The sequence below is a fragment of the Cimex lectularius genome, unplaced genomic scaffold, assembly GCF_000648675.2.
Source record: "Cimex lectularius strain Harlan isolate CLEC.00 unplaced genomic scaffold, Clec_2.1 scaffold253, whole genome shotgun sequence".
Lineage (NCBI taxonomy): Eukaryota > Metazoa > Arthropoda > Insecta > Hemiptera > Cimicidae > Cimex > Cimex lectularius.
The window spans coordinates 97,973-118,452 of NW_019392814.1; the positions used below are offsets into that span (position 1 = coordinate 97,973).

Sequence of the window (20,480 nt, forward strand, 5' to 3'; positions counted from 1 at the left end):
GAAGACGTATATTGGGTGGACATAGCTTCGCTTTTGTTTTTGTTTTTTCGTTTCACTTTAGGTGTGCATGTACTTGAAATTTTTGTCACCAAATAATAATTTTTCTTTTCAAGAGAATATATTTAAACTTTACATTTTGTACGTCTTTCTACATCACGCTGGCATATTAACATTTTTTAAATTGTGCTTAACCTTTAAGAATTAAGAAAATCAAGTTTTTGAACTGAAAAAAAAAATCTTTATAACAAAAATATGTTCGTAAAATTTTAATTTTGGCTAATTAGTAACACACACGAGCTATTAGTGAAATATGTGCCCTCTGGAAACAAATCTTGAAGTGTTTTTCTTAAACCTTTAGATACTGTTTAGACTAAAATGGCAATAGTTCTATACTTTAAAAACGTTAAAATTGATTTTAGTTTTCAGTTATTCCCCCTTTGAAAGAGGTGTTCCTTCTAAGGGCATAAATAAGTTCCATAATGATGATAATACTGTGGGAAGTTGGGTTTGTTAAGCTCATGAATTATTCTTAGCTCATTTTAATCTTAAATGCGATGAGTATTGATGCCACTATTCTTATTATTCAGATATTGTAATATTTATATCTGGGAACGGCCTCAATAAAATTTGATGTACACTATCATAGCGCCTTCGATGTAATATTTTAATTGAGACAAATAAAATCAGGTAAAAAAGAAAAATATTGAAAAAATGTTTAACATTTTTATTTTCTGATTCTTACTAACATGCTTGTGGTTCATTTTTACTATAATAAAAACTAAGGATTAGTCTATAGCAAATAAATTAATAGTTAGCGTGCAATTTTTTCAATAGGTAACGAGTCATCAGCCCAGTACAGGCCAGCGTCCACAAGGGAGCATTCTTGGTACAACCATGTATACTATTTATATTACTGCCTGTCCTATTCATCTATATATATAACTATAACTGTATATAACTATATACAATAAAACGACCTTGTTTTCTCCAATAATCGGAACAGGGGACCCAGATACTCGGGTCCGGGCTCAAGCACAAAGGAAAATTTCCAAGTGATTAATTATTCGAGCAACATTCTTAATACCCACATTGCTATCTTAATGTTTCTTTGTTTTACACCATGAAAACATACAAGCTATTTATACCCCATTTTAATTTATTTATTTTGATATTATCGTTCGGTATTCTGAACTGTCTAGTTTTCTTCTGGAGCGTAATTTTATAAAATTTTATATAGAAATTAATACTAATTTACGTATCTATTAAAGTAAGACTGAATTACCCTGCCAACCTATCTGAATTTCCTGAAGTTCAAAAGTTTGACCCAATTGTTAAGGGTGTTTTATGTCTTGCTTCTGTAACATTTAAATGTTGGGTTCAATGAATCAAGGTCGGTTTTTATTCTTCAGATTTTTAAAATATAACACTTAAAACGTCTGATACAACTATTTTTACTACTAATTTTCTGTCATATTTTAAGGGTGCGAAATAAATATGACATTACTGTATATTTTTAATTTTGCACGAATTGATTTTTATTCCTTTTATTTCCTTAGAAACGAAATAAAACATTAGAAACACCAATCGTTCTTAGCCTTTGCGGGGGGGTTGCTAAATGTAGCACAGGCTTTTGAGGTTTGGCACCACTCCTTTTTACCTTATCCTGAAATCCTTCTAAACGACCACTACTTCAGATTAAGGTGCAGCAACGAGTCAGATATATGAGCCAGCTTGGTCCCATCCTTTATATCATTTATACTATTCTCCTACCTATACACCCATAACATCATGACCACCTTGAACGATATCACAATATTTTCCTTTAACTTCAATCCTATCGAAGCTACCTCCAACATCCAAACTCCTTGAGCTGATCGAAGACATGTGAAAAAAGTGAAGGACAAGACTGAATGAAAAAATATACTCAGTGTACGTTCCAACTGAAAAAATAGTCTTGCCCTCCACTGTAGGTCAACAACAATGAGACAATNTTATATATATATATAAAACTATATTTCATTTTAAGGGGTTAACGACCTATTTTCGAAGATAGGTATTTCTTGTTCTAGAGTCTGTTCATACCGCTTAAGCATCAATTGATCCAATTTTACTTCATTTCATCAATGTTTCAAACTCATTTCGTTATCCAAAGTGGTGTGATGGAGATTATTTTCGGTTAAAGACTAAAGATGGTAGAAGTAGGCTATACCGAGCCCTCTCACTCTCTTTCTCTATCAATTGGAGAAAATCTCCTATAAAGTTGGCAAATCAATTCTGCCATACCCGCCCTGGAGGCAGAAGCATCTTCGCAATATGCTCAGCACAGGTTATTACAATTTGACAGAGGACAATTTTCCCTTCTTCTACATGTGTCATTTGAACGTAGATTTACAATTAATTTATCTTTAGAATCGTTTTTCTTATGCAAAACATTATTGATTATGCAAATTGTATTTCTCACTAGGATATGTAATACTAACAGGTGAAATACAGATTTTTTTAGTCTAAAAGTACTGTAACCCATTTCAGTGATGTCAGGGGGTCAATATATTTGAGGATTTAGGGCGTCTTTCTTTAGGATGTGATCTAACATATTTATTTATATTTATATTACATTTACATTTATATTTTATTTTTTTGAGAGACTGTTTTTCAGACAAACAGTTGGTTTTTGCCTACGTTTTTGCTTCACACTATTTCTACAGGATGGATGTTATTTATTTATTTATTTTTACGGATTTCCTTTTCAGTACAGCTGTACTTACTTTTGAAGCAGGCTACTATAAGTAGGGTCAAAAGGTTGCCATTTTTCGGTACCATTTTCTCAATATCTTATTGATCGAAGCAACGGGTTTCTAAATATTCATTACTATATTTAGTTATTCATTAATTTTTGAGCAACAACCAAAAATTGTAACAAATTTTGCAATTTTGAGACCTTCTTTATGCAAAAAATTCTTGGTAGTATTTTTTTTAATATTACTAAACAAGTTTGCCTATTATGATTCTACCAAATAAAAATAAAATTGTTTCAATATGATGTTATTTTGAAGCAAAATGTCCCGAAAGGTGAAAACAATACAACTTTTCACAAGAGATTCTGAGATCGAGCTCGAATTTTTTCCTTATTATTTGCCCCAATCAACGCCGTTTAAACTTTACTCCCGTTGCAGTCGAAAGTTGATAGATGAAATTTTAGTTTGAAAGGTAATTTTTAAAGGTTAAAAATTATTTTAAGCACTTTAGTAATACAGTCAATTTGTGTCTATCTATCTGTTGCTTTGTGAGAAATTCGCTTCTTCTGTACGACGAACTGATCAATTGTGTAATAGCTGTAATTAGTCTATTTATTTATAACAATATAATACATGTTAACATAGGCAAATCTCATTCCTATCTGTTATTCACCGCACCGACGCTGAAAACGGTTGCATAGTATTGTAGGGACAAGCTATTTTCGATTAGCAGAATTAAAGGCAGAGGACCTGGAATGTTGATACATGTTGACCTTTTAACTTACAGTCATTGGCAATGAAGCTTGGAAAGCATTGAAACTCTGCCAACGCTTCATATTTGTTTCCCATTTGACGTTTGACCCTTTTGTAAAGTCGTCAAATGACACTGAATTTGATTTAAAATTAAAGATAAGCTCGTGTTATTACATCAACCACTCTTCTGTAACATAAATTATTATGTGAAAATTTAGGTTTTACGATTCTTACAAAAACAAATGGGACAGGATATAATGCGAGCCAACCAGCTGCAAAATAGGAACGTAAAAAGCTACAGGAAGTCTATAAATTTTAGAAACTTAACGCAGTTCTATAGTATAAAAATGCCATTTGCTGTTATCCCGTTTTATAGAGTTGGAAAACGTTTTAACATATTTCCGCCGCCTCTGATTTACAATTGTGATCCGATTTTGAAATATGAGACCTAACAGGCAAAACCGTAAATTGTGGTAACATTTTACTTGAATCTTTGTGTGTAAGCGGCCTGAACTAAAAAAATCACTGTATGTATAAGTGAATAGTCTACAGGGTTTCGTTAAACCTTTACTCCACTGCAACCTATGTTGGTCTAAGCACCTTCTAGTTGGTTTCTAAGCACTTCTTGCAGCCTTCTTGGCATGAGAATCGCCTTACCGAAGTACCATTATTTTATAGGGGCTATTGCCTTACATTGGTAAAGATATATACCGATGTCTCTGGGGGTTTTTTCGTGTCGCACAGCTTTCTTCTGCAAAATTAACCCATTTTCACATCAAATTAACTCTTTTTAATTTTAAATTTACCTTTCTAACCTTTAAATTGTCCATTTTTAATTTCAAATTTATTAAAAAACCTTAAGAGAATGGTATGAAATATGAGCTTATTTTTTTAAATATTCATTTGTATCCTGTAATAAATTATACATTACAAATGGTTCTTAATGCTATAAAATTGCGGTCAAAACACTACGTTCAGTACTTCGCCTGGAGGGCACGTGAAGTTTAAATAATCACTCTAATGCTAAAAATCATGCTGATATATATTTTGTTTTAATCGACGACCTCTATTCTTTTTGTTTAGGTATTCCCTCAACAGTGACCACTGGTTTAAAGAGAAGAAGGTAAGTTAGCAATCTTCAATTCAGTACTGATGTTTAACGTTTAATTTACTACCAAGAAATTGACTATGTAGAATAAAGTACATAGTTACGAAGAATCTTCTTTCTTGAAAGATGTTCGAAAGAAACCTGACTGTCGGTTTGAACTTGCACGTTTGATCCGGTTTATCAGTCTGGGCCACTACAAAATATGTATGCGTGTTTCTAGTATACTGTATTTAGTTTAATGATTGTAATAAAAACTTTTAACGAGTTTGATCATTTATAATTATTTTATCTATTTTACATGAAAATTGAGACGCGTTTTTTCATTACAGAAATTTGCTAGTGAAATTTACAGTTCCAGATTTAATATTTTTCTATGCGCATGCGCCGGCAAGTCGGTTCCTACTCGATCACTAATCATCCAACATACCGCTCCCGTTGCAGTCGCAGGTTTCAAATCTGACAGCTGGATGTGGTAGTGGAAGTGCTTGAGGACCAATATGCAGAGTACTGAGATGAATTTGTTCCATAATTATTCGCGTAAAGTGATGATTAGAATCCAGTAGAACTGGGTATTTATAATCTGCACTAATCAAGGCATCCTTTAATCTTCCTCCTATTCCCAAAATGCCATCTTTATCAATAAAGGGAGCCAATGAATTAACCCTGTTGTTTGGCTCCTTATCCGTATTCATTCTTTTCATGTTATTAGAAAAACTTGCTGTGACATTTTTAACCATACGTGTTTCGTTCTTTGTGAAATTACCTGTTTTTTGTAATTGGGTTTTTGAAGTTTATTGCAGAGTGCTGGCAAAGGGCAGTAAAAAATTAATTTAGTCCAACTGGAACATGTTGTTACTTAGTCTGAAGTCGTAATTAATGTGGGCTTCAATGGCTGGGTGAAATGAAACACACTATTTTCATCATGAGGAAACGATAACCAATGAGGACGTGCCACCACAAATGCCATTCCACTAGCTCCGTGGGTAAAATAGGTTCTTTAATCGTCTCTCAGTTTGACAATCGTAAGGTATGACCTTAAGGTCATTGTAGGATTTAGCCCACACGTTCTTCCACCTTGTCCAAATTGTTGGAAGAAAAGTTCTCACGCTTCACCCTAAACAACTGAAGTTCCTAAAAAAGTTCTTCCATCAATAGTCCAAATTATAATTTAATAAATAGAAACTGGAACTTTTTTGGATACTAAAGTAGTTTAGGATGAAGCATATAAAACCTTCCTTGCAAAAATCTATTGACAATTTACAACATTACTTGAGAAGCATTCAATATTCATGGTTTCCTTTCTTCAAGATTCTTCCCCTTCGTATACTAATAGAAAAAATAGCAGCTATCGTTAACAGTTGTAGTATCGCTGACAAAAGCAATGCAATTTGACCTACAAATATGCGATTATATTGGACAGCCTGCATACCATAGTAACCTAAAAGATTAATTTCAGCACTAACTCAATAGCACAATACAACGATTACGTGAATAGCCTAATTAGTTTATTGACTTTAAATAACTCGTCTATCTTTGTTCCTTAATTTCCTTTGCAAATGAAAAACTGAATAGAGTATATTTGTAAATGTTCCTACTAACATTTTTCCAAAATGGAAACAATTGATTTTAAGCGTGTATTATTTCCACATAACGGTTGGCTGAACCGGTCGGAAAATAAGGGGTTTCCTTTCGGCTGAGATGTTATCCGTAGTTTGATGCTGACAGGAGACCGCTTTAAGATGCTGGCAAAAAGTCAATAAAAGCCTGGAGTGGAATGAACTTTTTGTTCCAACTAAACGTTTTTACGCCCACTGGTTGAATTTGGCAGAATCGAAAGCATAAATTGAAGTGTGATCACCATTAAAACAGGATAACCGATTTTCGAAAAACAATACATTTGTAGAAAGATGGAGAATCGAATTGCCGAATCGAAGTGTTGAGGCGTGAACCTGCAACAAGTTAACGGTCGTTCGGGGGTTGTAAATTCCTAATGATGTGGAATAAAGGCCGAAGAAGTTTTATTTGGCACTTCCAGGTTCCTAGATCTTTTTAACTAATGGTTTACAAAATTAATTGCACATGGATCAAAGAAGAATGAGAAAGATAAATTTAATTATTTACACTCATTATTACAAGAACGTCGATCAGTAAACTCTGAAAGAGGCTGAATTAATTATTTTATTGTAATTTGGTCGTTACCGCTCATTATGGTCTTCCTATTTTCGTCTAGTTGGTCTGAAGACGCGTTTCGGTCTATCGCCTTTTTCGGTGTGTGTATGCGTTATCTTTTGGGTCACCCCCTCATCCACAATAACATAAACTAAATAGTGAGTAACCTGAATTCCTTACACACAAAAATTGTGTAAACGTATATTTACAATAACAGAAATAAATTTCCTGAATCTCACATTCTTTAAAATCGACAAGAAACAACAATTCGACAAATAGAGAAAACTAACAGGGACCGTTAACATCTTACAACGCGACACAATAGTTACAAAATTAACATTATAATACACCACAGACAAATAAAAACAGTACATTTGACTGAGGGGAAATACGAAAACGGACCAGAAACAATAAATAGAAATATAGTACACAATAACGGATGCAACGTAAAACTCATTCAACAAAATAAATTCACAAACAAACCGATACCAAGAAAACGGACACTAAATGAACTTACATTCAGTTACACAGGGCAAGAAATGTATAAACGCACTACTATAACTCAAAGCAGCACTGAAAACCTCAAATACAATCGGAAAACTGTCATGACTGTTTTGCCATTGACAAAAATGGCATGTACATACGTCGTAACTTGCGAATACGGATATAAATACACAGCCATATAGGACGATAAATAAAAGACTAATACAAAAAAAAAATTGAGAGAAAATCAAACTACCCAACACAGGAATTTTTTTTAATAAGAGATCCGCCGCCGCCGCCGCCAGGAGGCACCCAAAGGCTCAACTATTCTTTTCCTTACATAAATAACAAACCCTCTTAGAGAGTGTCGTTGAAAACAATCTACAAACAATTTATGGGAATGACCAAACTCTCCAGGAGTCCAGGGCCAACGGCCGCCGCCAGAATCTCCTGAAAGGCGCGCCTAAAAGAAAAAGCCGAAATTGGAAACAGAAATATAGGAAGCATTAGAATGAAATTTGACTCTTGCATATAAAATCATACAGGATTCTTTAGATTGCTGCACTTTCTTTATTTCCTAATAGAATCCCTAGATTGAAATGGCTCTCGACCGAGTAGCCTGCTAAAGCTTGAAACATTCTCCTCTCTTCATTTCGAAATTTTTGCAGCACATCATAATGTGGTTGAGATATTCAAGTTCGTCGCAGGACTCACGTTTTGGGGAAGGGCTATACCCAATTTGTGCAGGTAGACGCCACATATGCCATGTCCAGTACGGAGACGCGGCATTGTGGAGAAGAAGGTATTACCCTTTCAACCACCCGTTTCTTTGAACGACTTCTTAAAATGAGAGATAGAGAGATTTTCCCTCGGAGGATGCAAGATAAGCCGTTTGGCAGTTTTTTGTAAGTTTTTTTATTGGTATTGTTTTTGTAGTCACTTGCTGGATAGGTATGTCCAAGTATGTCTCCTAGGGACTTCGTCAGTTTGTCTACCATCTCGTTATGCCGAACTCCTGCATGATCTCTGACCGCAACATACAGCTATATCTTTATTCATCACATGCAAATCAAAGTTTCCTTACAACCTCGACTAGGATAAATTCGCATTGGGGTAGTCCTTTAGCTGCTTTATTATGCTTAGACTGTCCGTTAGAATACATATTTTACACGACTAAGTCTGATACGTATCTAGCACTTTCAGGATAGTGACCACTTTAGTCGAATAGGCGATAGGCAAGGAAAACCGCTCTTTTCTATTGTTTACCGAGTCAAAAAGCACACCCTGTGTTATCATTTATTCGCGAGCCATCCGTGAATATTAGGAGAAAGTCCGAAAAAATATGTCGGCAAGGAATTCTGTTTGTGCTAAGTTGGAAGGAAATCCCGAATAATCTTTCAATACATAGCTATATACTTTGAATATTGTTGCAAATAGCTTAATATTTCATTGTGAAAATGGGAGAGTATTAGGCTTTTGTGAACTGAGTAAATGTCCGGAGTTGATGAGAGGAATACCGAAACTATCAAGGAAATATTTTTTTAAAGTTTTAAAGTAAAGTTCTGACAATATTTTTATAGATAGTGAAAGATGGTCTTTATAAGAGAACTATCGGAGCCATAAACATTTGTCAAGATATTGTTCTTCAACGGAGGTTAGTTCAGTTCAGCAGATAGAAAAGGAAGAGGGGTACTCGGTAGACAACCTGCAATTCTTCGGAGGCATTTGCTACGGAAGGTAACAAGACGTTTCAACACAGACTTTAGAGGCTTGACCATAAAAGACTGATCCAAAGTCTAGCATTAGTCTAATGGAAAGAAGGCCCACCTCGGGATCGCTCCCCCCACCCATTTGCGTTTGGTCATGTACTGCTGAACATTGGTTAATTTCTCCCACTTCTCCTTGGAGCCTATGAATATTTCCACATAAGTAGAAACGATAAATGATGGAGTGAGTGTGATGTTCAATACTTTTTAAAAGGATAGTTCCTACTCACAGTAAGTGACTTACTGTGAGTAGTAACTATCCTTTAAAAAGTATTTCCACATAAGTTTTGAGTCTAGTTGGAGCCTCAGGAACTTGACTCAGTGACTACCAAAAAAATAGACCTCCTAAATTCTCACTGTCATGAAGTTCGTTGCGTCTTTTCCTTGAAATCGGGCAGAGGGGGAATTTGGACTCGGAATTCGTGAGTCCATTGTCAGTCATCCATTGTCTCAGAGTTCCCATTGCTCTAGTAGTTCGGTTTTTCATTCCGCAATAGTGGACAACTTGAGAGTCCCCGGAAGCGAAAACCCAGGTCGGATGCTAATATAACAAATAACAAAGGACTCATAATTCCTTCATGAGGCAAGACTCTATGAGATATTCTGGGGCTGTTTGGAGTTCTATTTATGTCAAAAAATATCTCAGGTAAACATGAAACTTGACGACGTACATAAATGAACATACTGGAAAACTTGACGTATTCAAACATAACACATTCAACAATAAAATACTCATCACATTGACAATAACTCACATACAACACAATTCAAAATATTATAAAAATCGTTTTTGTATCCTCTGTATTTATATACACCTGCATCAATTGTTGCTTAGGTAACGTTGATCGCATTTTACAGCGTAAAACACAACAAATGAACGCAAAAATATCCACAAAACAGACAAAAGGAGGAAATACACATTAGTAGTCTCTCCTATATATTAGTATTACAAACTTTCACTGTTATTCACTGTCACCTAAGAGGTCGCGAGGCCATTGGCGCTTCAGACATCAGGGAGAATTGTTTTTGAAGGGTGCGGGATAAATGGTTTCTGACATGAAGGTTTGTGTGACTGGATAATTGTTTGTGAAACTTCTTGTAGCGGGTTTTCACTACTTCGAGGACATATTGGATATTATGGTCATTGTGAATGGTAAGATTAGATGTATAGAAAGGAGCATTGACGAGGTATTTTGATTGTGGTTTTTTTGTACGTTGTTGGTTGGAACATTTTGTTGAACCCCAAAGTTCGATGCCGTATGTCCAAATGGGTCTCAAAATAGTTATATAAACAAGTCGTTCATTTTTCAAAGTCAGTTTTGATCGTTTATACAGCTATCTTTTAAAAGTCTGAATCGTTGGTTTAGCTTTTGACTTTTGTGTCGCGTGTGAGGGTTCCATGTAAATCCAGGTAGCGGACTACATTAGCTGGTGGGAGAGGGATACTATTCTAGTAGATGGAAGCAGTGGTTATTCTCCGAAAAGTGAAAGTGGTATTTATAAAAATTAAAAAAGAAAGAGACCGACGATTTAAAACCCAACCGGAACATTAAAAAACCTAGACCCAATCCATCACAGATTATCAGATTTTAGAAAAGAAAATGAATTTATTCAAATCACTTAGGGTCAACATTGAAAATGGCCGAATGCTGAAACCCGTCTTACATACCACTACAGCCTATGCAGGCCAGGATGTTCTGAAACGACTACAGGTTTTCGCAATTCTTCACCCTATTTATTTTATATTAATTCATGTAGAAAAAAATTGCCTACGAAGTCTCTACTAGCAGCTCAGCAGGGATAGACTGTCTTCTGAGAACAATTTATTTTCTATTAGTGATCAAAATTGTTCATTGCATGAGACGACAGGAAAGTTCTTAAAAATTTAGCTCAACCGCGAAGATTTAGTACGTGTTTTTGATTCGTATAAGGTTTACATCCAGGAAGGGTGAGCATGTTTGCTCTCTGCATTATGCAGCGCTTCGAATCCATTACACCATCCCTAGCGAACCGTTTGATTTTCCTAACCCATTTACTATACGTTCCGTTGAACCAATATTCACAGCTATCGACAGTTCTATCTAAATGCACTGAGAGGCAAAAAAGTGGCCACTCTCATTTTTTTGCTTTATTTCTTTAATATCTTCACATTGTACAAGATGTAGCGCACCGCTAACTAAGCTATAGTCACTGCCTACTTCATATATTTAAATTACATTTCTTTATGAATTTAAACATCAATTTGTAAATCAATACGTTTTACGAGGTTACGTAGTGTATGTAAATAAAATTTTACAATTTTTATCATGGTTTCAAGGTTGAAGGGGTTGTCAATGACGTTTCAGTCAAAAACTTCTTCTAGGAAAGTTTCTCTGATTTCGTGCAGTGCTCGATTCCTCGCAATCGAAAAGTAGTGATTTACATCTTCGCGTACATCGCAAGTGGAACAATTCGGGGATTGTCTCTGTGTTGTTGTGAAGGTAGGCACCGCTTAATCCATGACTCGTTCGGATTCGTGTTCGTCTCATTTTTTTAATAAATGCTTTCGATGTTACATTTTTATTTTTTGTTGTTTACTAGATATTTTAAAAGAAAAATTAAACTGGCAATGTGTAAAACAATTTTACCAAAAATGTTGTTATATGAAGAAAATATTCGATTCAGTGCGGAGTATTTCCTTCTCTTGCGATGATCACCGCTTGCATTTGACTGAATCGATTTTATGAGGTTTGGATGTAGTGCGGTGGAATATTTTCGTACCCCTCCAACACCTCCGTTTTTAATTCCTGCTAATTCTCTGGCTTAAAGGGGGACTTTTTACCCTCTTTGACAACTCGTCCCATAGGTGTTCGATAGGGTATTTTAAGTCGGGAGTACATTCTGACCACTCCAAACATTGAACTGAAGCCCGTTGCAAATAATTACCAACGATCCAAGCTGTGTTGGGCTTTGCATTGTCAAGCATAAAAATAAAACCATCGCAAATTAGTATAAAGTATATATAAGCATATAAGGAACATCTTCCGATAACAACAAACATCTTCAATGTATCACGCAGCCGTTATGGAACCGTCGATGAAGATCAAGTTTGAGCGATCTTTGATACAAATGCCTGCCCAACCATAACACTACTACCTCCATAATTTGTCCGGGGTGAAAATGTCTCCAAACCCTCTCTCTGCCATCATAAGACCTCAAACAAAGCCTTGACTTATCCGAAACCAAGATCTCGACCAATTCATGTGGTTTCTTCCAGCTTCTGAAAACTATCGTACCTCTGAGATGTGACACGAAGGCGACCTGATCCAAACACTCTTGAGTAACCTCCAGTATCTTGGTAGCGCTAAAGACCGTTCGGAGAATTGTTCTGGGAATATTAAGCACCTTGGCCACGTACGCTTAACTTTTTCCATCTTCCAACAACGCTATCATTCTATCCGAATTAGATAACCTAAAACCATCACTCAAACAAATTCGAAACATTAAAATGGTACAACTTTAATAATCAAATCGTAACGCTAGAAAGAAGGTTTACAGAAAAACCAACAATGAACATTGACTATTCAAAGATTTATTTACAAAATCCAATTGTGAACACAAGTGGGAGATTTTATCTGTGTTTTATTTACCTCTAATCCTTTAAAACGGACCATATATTGTTCTATGATAATCAAAAGAGGATTGCCTTAGAGATAATTAAAAATATTATGGGTTGCCATTTTTTTGCCACACTGTGTTCATAATAGCCGAAGGTCGGGGTTCGAAACCCGCTCTTGACACTAACTTTTTCATTTCAACCAATACCTTACATAAGACGATTAATTAAATGAGAGAAGTTATTTGGTCAATGAGACCACGAAACATAATGAATTTAATGTGTCCATAACTTTCTGTAAAAATGTAACTTTATTTCATGATGCTAGGTCGAAAAATATTAGACATATGCCCGGGGGAATTCAAGCCAATGAGACCAAGGAAGTTAAAAAAAAAACTAAACAATTTACATAATTGTTTTTCTTTCTTTGTTGTGCATATATTTAAAGTTTATTATATATGATCGATTGTTTTTTTATTTTTTTTTTACTTACGTTAAAAAAATATGGATAGTTTCGAGAGATTTCGAGGGTGATGAACCTGTGAATTGATCCTTAACGATCATTTTTGTCTGCCTATCCGCACTGAGTTGGTCTGTCAGACGTGTCTCGGCATTTCCCCATTTTTAATGTTGGGTGTGTGTGATTTATGTTAAGTCTAGTCTCTTTTATAAGGAATAAGGGAGTGGGGTACCATTGTCGGAGTTTTCGTACTTTGTAGATGCCTATGGTGGGTTAAGTTTTTATTATTCCGGACGGTCTTTGTAAACAAACAGTCACACTGAAGATTGTTACACGGTGAAATACGTCTTCGATCAAGATGGATGATTGATCCAAAAAAGATAAAAGGAGAAGTAGATAAACATAGCCGGCTTATGTTACAACAACCCACAGCAAGACTACGGACGGCTAAGCTCAAAGGAGTAATAACACTGTATACCGGTCACTGGTATCTACGAAAACACCTACATAAGCCGGGCGTATTCAATAATGACCCCATTTGTAAATAGTTTGTGCAATGCGGAGGAAGGAACAGGCCCATATCATCTTCGAATGCGAAGCAACCGCCCAATAGAGGCATAAACTGGGATACTTAGAAAATCAGGGGAAAGGAATTACAGCAACGACCTAGTATGTTTTAGGAGAAAGTTCAAGTCGATTGTACTAAGCTAAGGAACTAAAAAAATTACAATCATTCAGAAGGCTGCAGTTCTTCGGGAACAAGAACCTCACTCCCGTTCATCATCACATGATCATCATCAAGATGGATGATTGTATTAAATGAGCTATTTAAAAAATTATAAAAACTAATATCGGGTAGAATCGGGTGAAAGTAGATAAAACTTTTTAAAAAATTTGCATTTGTTTTAAGCACCCTTTAAAGCCCTTATATACGAATTTTAATAGTAATCGAAAATATACATTTTTGGGGCTTGTTTAAAGGGGTCAATTTTTTTCTGATATCCTGGTGTCTTTTACTTAATAATTCACATCTCCCTATGGAATTTATCCAATGTCCTCACGATTAATATCTTCGGAAAGCTGGATGTTCCTGCTTTCAGCCAACGCCATGTGATGTTACATGTAATTATGACATATATCGATTTACCGAGGATTTATAGGCCTAGCCAAACAATTTTAGAGTGTACAAAGTAACCCCATTTAACACCGAGCTACACCATATCATCATTTTTGTTTGGTTATTTACGCTGTGTTGAATCTCGGATGATCGGTAGTGACCAAATCACATAGACAACGTGAAGAAATCTCACAAAATAAGTCATATTTACGCAGCGGCGAGAATTTCTTTGAAATTAGTAAGACATGTTTCCTCCTCTTACAGTATTAACATCTAGTATTCGACATGGCATTGATTTTATGAGATTTTTACGTGGTGATACACATTACTATCAAGTTATTGAAACGTACCTTTCAAAGAAAGTAGAGAACCAGAGAACATTTTCTTAGTCCCAAGATACATCTCAGCAAATATTATGATTAACAACTGACAAAACACCTATTAACTTATTGAATCAATTAGACATTTAAAATTCACATGTTATAATAGATGCCTGCTTCATTATCACCTTAGGGGAAAATTATATTCTAGGGAAATTACGTTTTAATTGCTAACGTTCCGCACGTTAATGTACCATAGGGATATAGGTAAAAGGGGCAATTAATTATTATGAATCTTTCCTAAAATTTGACAATTTATCTTGGCAAATGATTTTTCTACACAAAAATACAATTTTCTTCTAGTTGTACATAATAGCAAATTATAAAATCTATCGACTATTTCTAAATTTCTTATTTAATTGTTCAGTAGTTTTTCTTTGTAAACGATACTATTAAAAAATAAGGAAACCTCTTTACAAACAATAAGTTGATGTTTGCATATACGAAGTTCTAACATTTAAAGCGCTATTACATGAATATCTTAGATAGCTTACATACCCGTTTAGTTAGTGTGTATTACAATTCAGAGTAAACATGGAGATTATTCGCCTCGTAACTCGTGCTACTTCAATTACAGTTCGATTAACCAAGTGTCATAAACGTTGCCAATCTTGAGGAATGAGAAAAATAATACACCTCGTAGATATATTTTATTAAAAGGGCAGAATATATTGCTATTCAACGAAAATCCCATTCGGCCTCCTTTTTTCTCATACTCGCCGTCACAATAAAATCTGGTTTATAAATATTAAACTTTCCTCCCAACCTTAGGACTTAATCACCGCAATCTACCTGAGGCTAACAATGCAATAAAAACATGATTAAATGAAAGTGGCAGCGAACTGTCGATAGGTGGCCCTTGGCAGACTTGACTCGTAGAAGAATCAATCATCCTCACCCGATTAAGGATAGGCTTTGCGAGGCTGACAGACGGACCCTTGGTTTTTGGAGAAAGCCCGCGTATGTTTAAAGGTTACTCCATGTATCCCACCTACAAGGGTGTAATTCTATGGATCCTAATAGGGAGAGCGTATGAATGCCACCTGACATGAGAATTATGCAGCAGTACCATAGCTAGTACCTGGGTCTGTTCTGGTATTTGTATAAAACTGTTTTTTGTATTCAATAACACAGTAAATAGTTTTGTGTCCCTAGCAAAGTATGAGAGTGAATGTGTAGGGTGATAGCCTGATGACGGAATATTTAGACCCCAACTGATTGCGTTGGGGTCCGATATGACCTAAGTATTGATACCCCCCGGAGCTGAAACTCGGTGGCTGGACGGATAAGACCGTGGCATTACCCCGGGTTGTCAACACCCAGGTCTCTAGGCCTGCAGGTGATTTACACAGTCTGGAATTACCGGTTGACTGCGAGAAGTGATAGGCTCAAGTCGATATACGCGTGAATATCACGTCAATATCATATGTGAAAAATTGTCTAATAGTAGCATTGTTCTTCGAGAACTGAACTTCCCCTTTTCCTAAAATCCTTTTCCTTGAGGGAGCATCTATTCACTATCAAAGCTCTTCCCGAAGTCAATTGTCAATAGTAGTTCAAATACAATAATGCCCAACAGTTTGTAAAATAAATTATAACGTTTGGAATATGTAATAAGCAATTTCATGGAAGTTTCACCAAATTAAGTTCTGTCGTAGAAGTAAGGCTGCACACACCAACATTTAACAATTTCATGTATTATTAAATAATTTATTATAATATTAATTAATTATCTACAATTCGAAACGTGCGTCTATGTCGGGTTGACTATTCATGATTAGTAAAATTAGGACCTCTGGAAAAGTTATAAAGCCTTGACAAAAACAGTTTTATTTCTTTTGGAAAGGATTGAAGGTTTGCCATTTTTCGTTTAGAAAAAGGGATAATCTATGTGAATACTGCCGCGAGAAACGTTTTATTTTATTATGTTTACCTAAAGAAGATGCTCATGTGGTTCGTGGCCGAAAGAAAGATAAACAAAACTACTTTTCCAAGTGGCCCTACAAGAAAAAACTTTTCTTATATATGTCGGGATATTTCTCTAATCGAAGTTGTGGTATATATCTAACTTGCAGTTTAATCCAAATAACTGAGGATTTTTTATTTTATTTTCTTGCAACAGAAAAGGGTGATCAGGGTAAACAATTCGCCGTCCAACCGATTTAAGCTGCGTAAATCTAATTTTTCATCAAACATAAACAATAAATATTTCATTTCATTAAATATAACAAGAACTCAACGCGATATTTTTATTATTGGTTTTAATATATCCAAATTGGTTCTGCAAATATATATAACCTTTAACTCAAAACATGTCAGTCCAGAAAAAAATCGATACAGTTATTCATGAATTATTCAAACAAAAATCTCAGGTTAAGACCTAATAACATCTTTAATACTCCACAATTTTCCCGGGAAAGCAGTTTCATTTCGAACCTAACTTTTCGATTCTTAGAACTACATAATCTTTGGATTCTACTGTCTCAGGAGATTCCCACGTCATGTGAAGTACAGACTTGTCCAAGCAGGATTCTCGCAAGGAAACATCCCTGGTTCTCCCCCATATACATTATTTACCGTTACAATTCTGAGCAGCACCCATCACCTTTTTATCAAGAAATATTCGATTGTAACAGTGATCCAATAACCAACAAACCTTCCCTTCTTTTGAATTCATCCAAATTTATTTCCTTAATTCTTAAATTAAATTAAATTTCTTTCCAAAAACCTACGAAAAATACTTAGACAACTTTACGCTTATTAAATTCTCAAAACCTAATCACCATATCCGTTCCCATCGCGGCCCAACAGGGACGTCATCTTTTGACAGTATCGCCAGAAACATTTGTTTTCATACGAAAGGCTCTCCTTCATTCCACCTAACTACCTACTCCTAGGATTCTGCCTATCTTCGATCAATTTCCACGTCAGGCAAGTACACATTCTGGAAGCTGTATTCTTTCAAGGAAACATTTTTCGTCCTCTCCGATAAAAAAATTACACTGCCGCCATTCCTCACAATCCAGGTACATTACTTGATACAATTCTTACAACAACCCATAATACTTTAATCGAGAAGTATTCAATGATAACAGTAAACCGAAAAGCCAAAAAATCTTCCCTTCTTACGATTTCGTACCGACAAATTAATTATTCTCACTACTTTCCAAAGACCTGGAAAAGGTTCTCAATAGACATCGTTATCCTATTTTAAACTACAAAACCTAATCATAAATTATATAATTTTATTCTTATCTTGTCATAACATATATTATGGATCCTACCTGTCTGAAAGGTCCAAAGAATCCACAAAGTGCTGGATTCTCACTAGGAAACGTTGGTCACCAAATAATATGAAGGTGGGGTAAGTATGTCGATTCACTTTTTCTTGCGGGAGTGTCACAGGGCAATATGCTCCCATCACTCCTGTATCTCCTCTAGACCTCAGACATCCCAACTAAACCCTCTATATTCCTTGCAACCTTTGCGTAGACGACATAGCCGTGCTTTCCACTGATCCCGATCGTGCAATCGCCTAGGAGGAGCTTCAGGCACATGTCCAACGAATAACCGAATGGAGCAAACTTTGGAGGATAAAAATCAATGAAAACAAATGTACCCATATTACATTTCCTCTCAGAAGCAAAACCCATCACACAATATTCCTCAACAACATTCCTATCCATAAAACTGACCGTGTACGCTATCTTGGGTTATATCTTGACACACGCTTAACTTGGAACCGGCACATACAAATAAAAATACAGAAACTGAACAGACTTCTCTATAAATACTCGGGCGGAAATAGAACATCTTGAAAAAAAATAAACTGACATTCTACAAAACACTACTGAAACCGATTTGGACATACAGACTGGAACTGAGGGGCACCGCTAAACCTACCAGTATCCATCCAACAAATTCAGTCCTTCCAATGGAAGCCTCAGTCAAAACGCCCCTACTATGTCTCCAATATCACCCTCCACAACGACCTCAAAATATCTTTTATAAATAAATTAATCTCCATCAAATTTTCGAGTATGAAAACTTATCCTCACATCCTAACACTTTAAACCAATCCATGTCCATCCCTACAACCCAGTAAGGCAGGCGCCTGAAGAGGAGATGACCCCGGGTCCTCCTTAGGAATCAAAGCAACATTGATAGTTGGCTCCCTTCAGGATATTTGTAAATCATAAGTGTTGTATCACATTGCATAATGTATATATTTGTACAGATGGTAATAAATAATAATAGAAAAAAGCTTTTTCTTTCTCACAGGTTTCGTGTTTGCAACTATCCGGATTAACATCTGCTAATTATAAAAAAGAATTTGTAGAGATTAGTGACCGTTCATCGATAGTTAGTCAGATATCGTGAGATGCGGTCGGGCACTCTCAACACGACACGCAAGGATGGCACAATTACACAGAAGACAAACACTTTGAGCCCTGAAGATGATCTCAATAAAAGATCGAAACGTTGGCATGATAAAGAAAATGTTTTTCTGAAACCTACATCACACCCGACCGCATCTCACGATATCTGAATAACTATAAAAAAGAATTACAATCAACAAAAACCATGAATTATGGGTAAAATATATTTGATGAACGTGAGAAGTGAGCCATGAAAAACTGCTGATACATTTCACAGAGTGAGCGGTTTTGATCCGATTCTTCAAAAAGTTTCTCACATCTCGAGTGTCAACCCGCCGTTCAAGACGACAGTATTCAAGGGATTTTTTTATCACTTTCGAGCATTCATTCTATTTTGTTGTTCCTCCTTCGTTTATTATGTGTTAATATTTGTTTTTTGTTAGCTCATCTATTTATTGCATTTCTAATTGCAAACGCATTTAACACAAATAGGAAAAAATATGATTATACAAAAAACCATGTTGACATTCAGATGGAATAAATTAAAAATCTTAAATGGCAACGATATATCAAAAAGAATTCACTTTTTAACGGGACAATAAGAATAATTTATTTAACCTTATTATAGCTAAATATTTTACCTAGTCACCCTCAGTGTAATCAAGGAGGCGAGCGTATTATATTTATTTATTTATTTTTAATATTTTTTTACGAGGGTTTTCAACAGCAGAGGTCATATAAGCCCTCGGGCTCCCGGTCTTTCTGGAGAAAAAAGCCCATTTGTATGTATATGGGGTTCGAATGCAGGGCTGCTGGACCTTTACCTTAAGTGCTGAGCGCCGTGTCAACGCCTAAACCGTTGCGGCCACCCACGCCTCCCGAGTTTATTATAATTGGTAGTAAAATTATTAAGTGCATGATAAAAAGCATTAAAACCTAATTCAGAAATTTCACGAGAGAAGATCTCGTAGCGAATTGTTGTAATTATGAAGGAATTTTCTTAGAGTAATTGAAAAGCCTGCACGTTTGCCATTCGATTACATTCCACTGAATGGGTAGTTGTCTGTTCAAGTATCGTCGGTTCACAAGAGCCTTCGCGAAGAAGTAATTTTAAGGACAACCGTTTATTTTCTTTCTGGACACCTTTTTCTTCAGTACAAACGGTGTTGTTTGTTAGCCTCCGCAAACCACAAACAACCCTCCGGTCGCGCTTTTCTGCGATGCCGCCCTCCCTATCTTTCTTTATTCGCCCCCACGGGTTTTTCGCCCCGGAAAAAACAACAAGCAAGAAATTCACATCCACCCCGTTTTTCTAACGAGAGCGGCTGGTGGATTGATGATTCTGATTGGGACGGTTGCGTGGCTGGAGAGGAAAAATAATCATATCAATCATCAGTGTCGACGGTCGTATGTATACTTTTGCACAATACACTCCATCATAGAGGGTCTATTTTTCAACTATCACCCCTGCAAACTTATACTTTTCATTTATGAAATCAACGTATTTTAACATTTTTTACCCACTGCAAAGATGA

General features: G+C 35.7%; 1 protein-coding gene across 3 annotated transcripts in view; it reads left to right on the forward strand.

The window, feature by feature from the left end:
- LOC106673046 overlaps nt 1-20,480 on the forward strand; it is a 275,216-nt gene that overhangs the window by 96,929 nt on the left and 157,807 nt on the right. For 2 of the 3 annotated variants that reach the window (XM_014404963.2, XM_014404966.2), the window contains one exon: nt 4,572-4,611. The exons of the other annotated variant lie outside the window; for it this stretch is intronic. The gene's annotated coding sequence lies outside the window, so the exon portion shown is untranslated. The remainder of the gene's footprint in view (nt 1-4,571; nt 4,612-20,480) is intronic. 3 annotated transcript variants of the gene reach the window in all.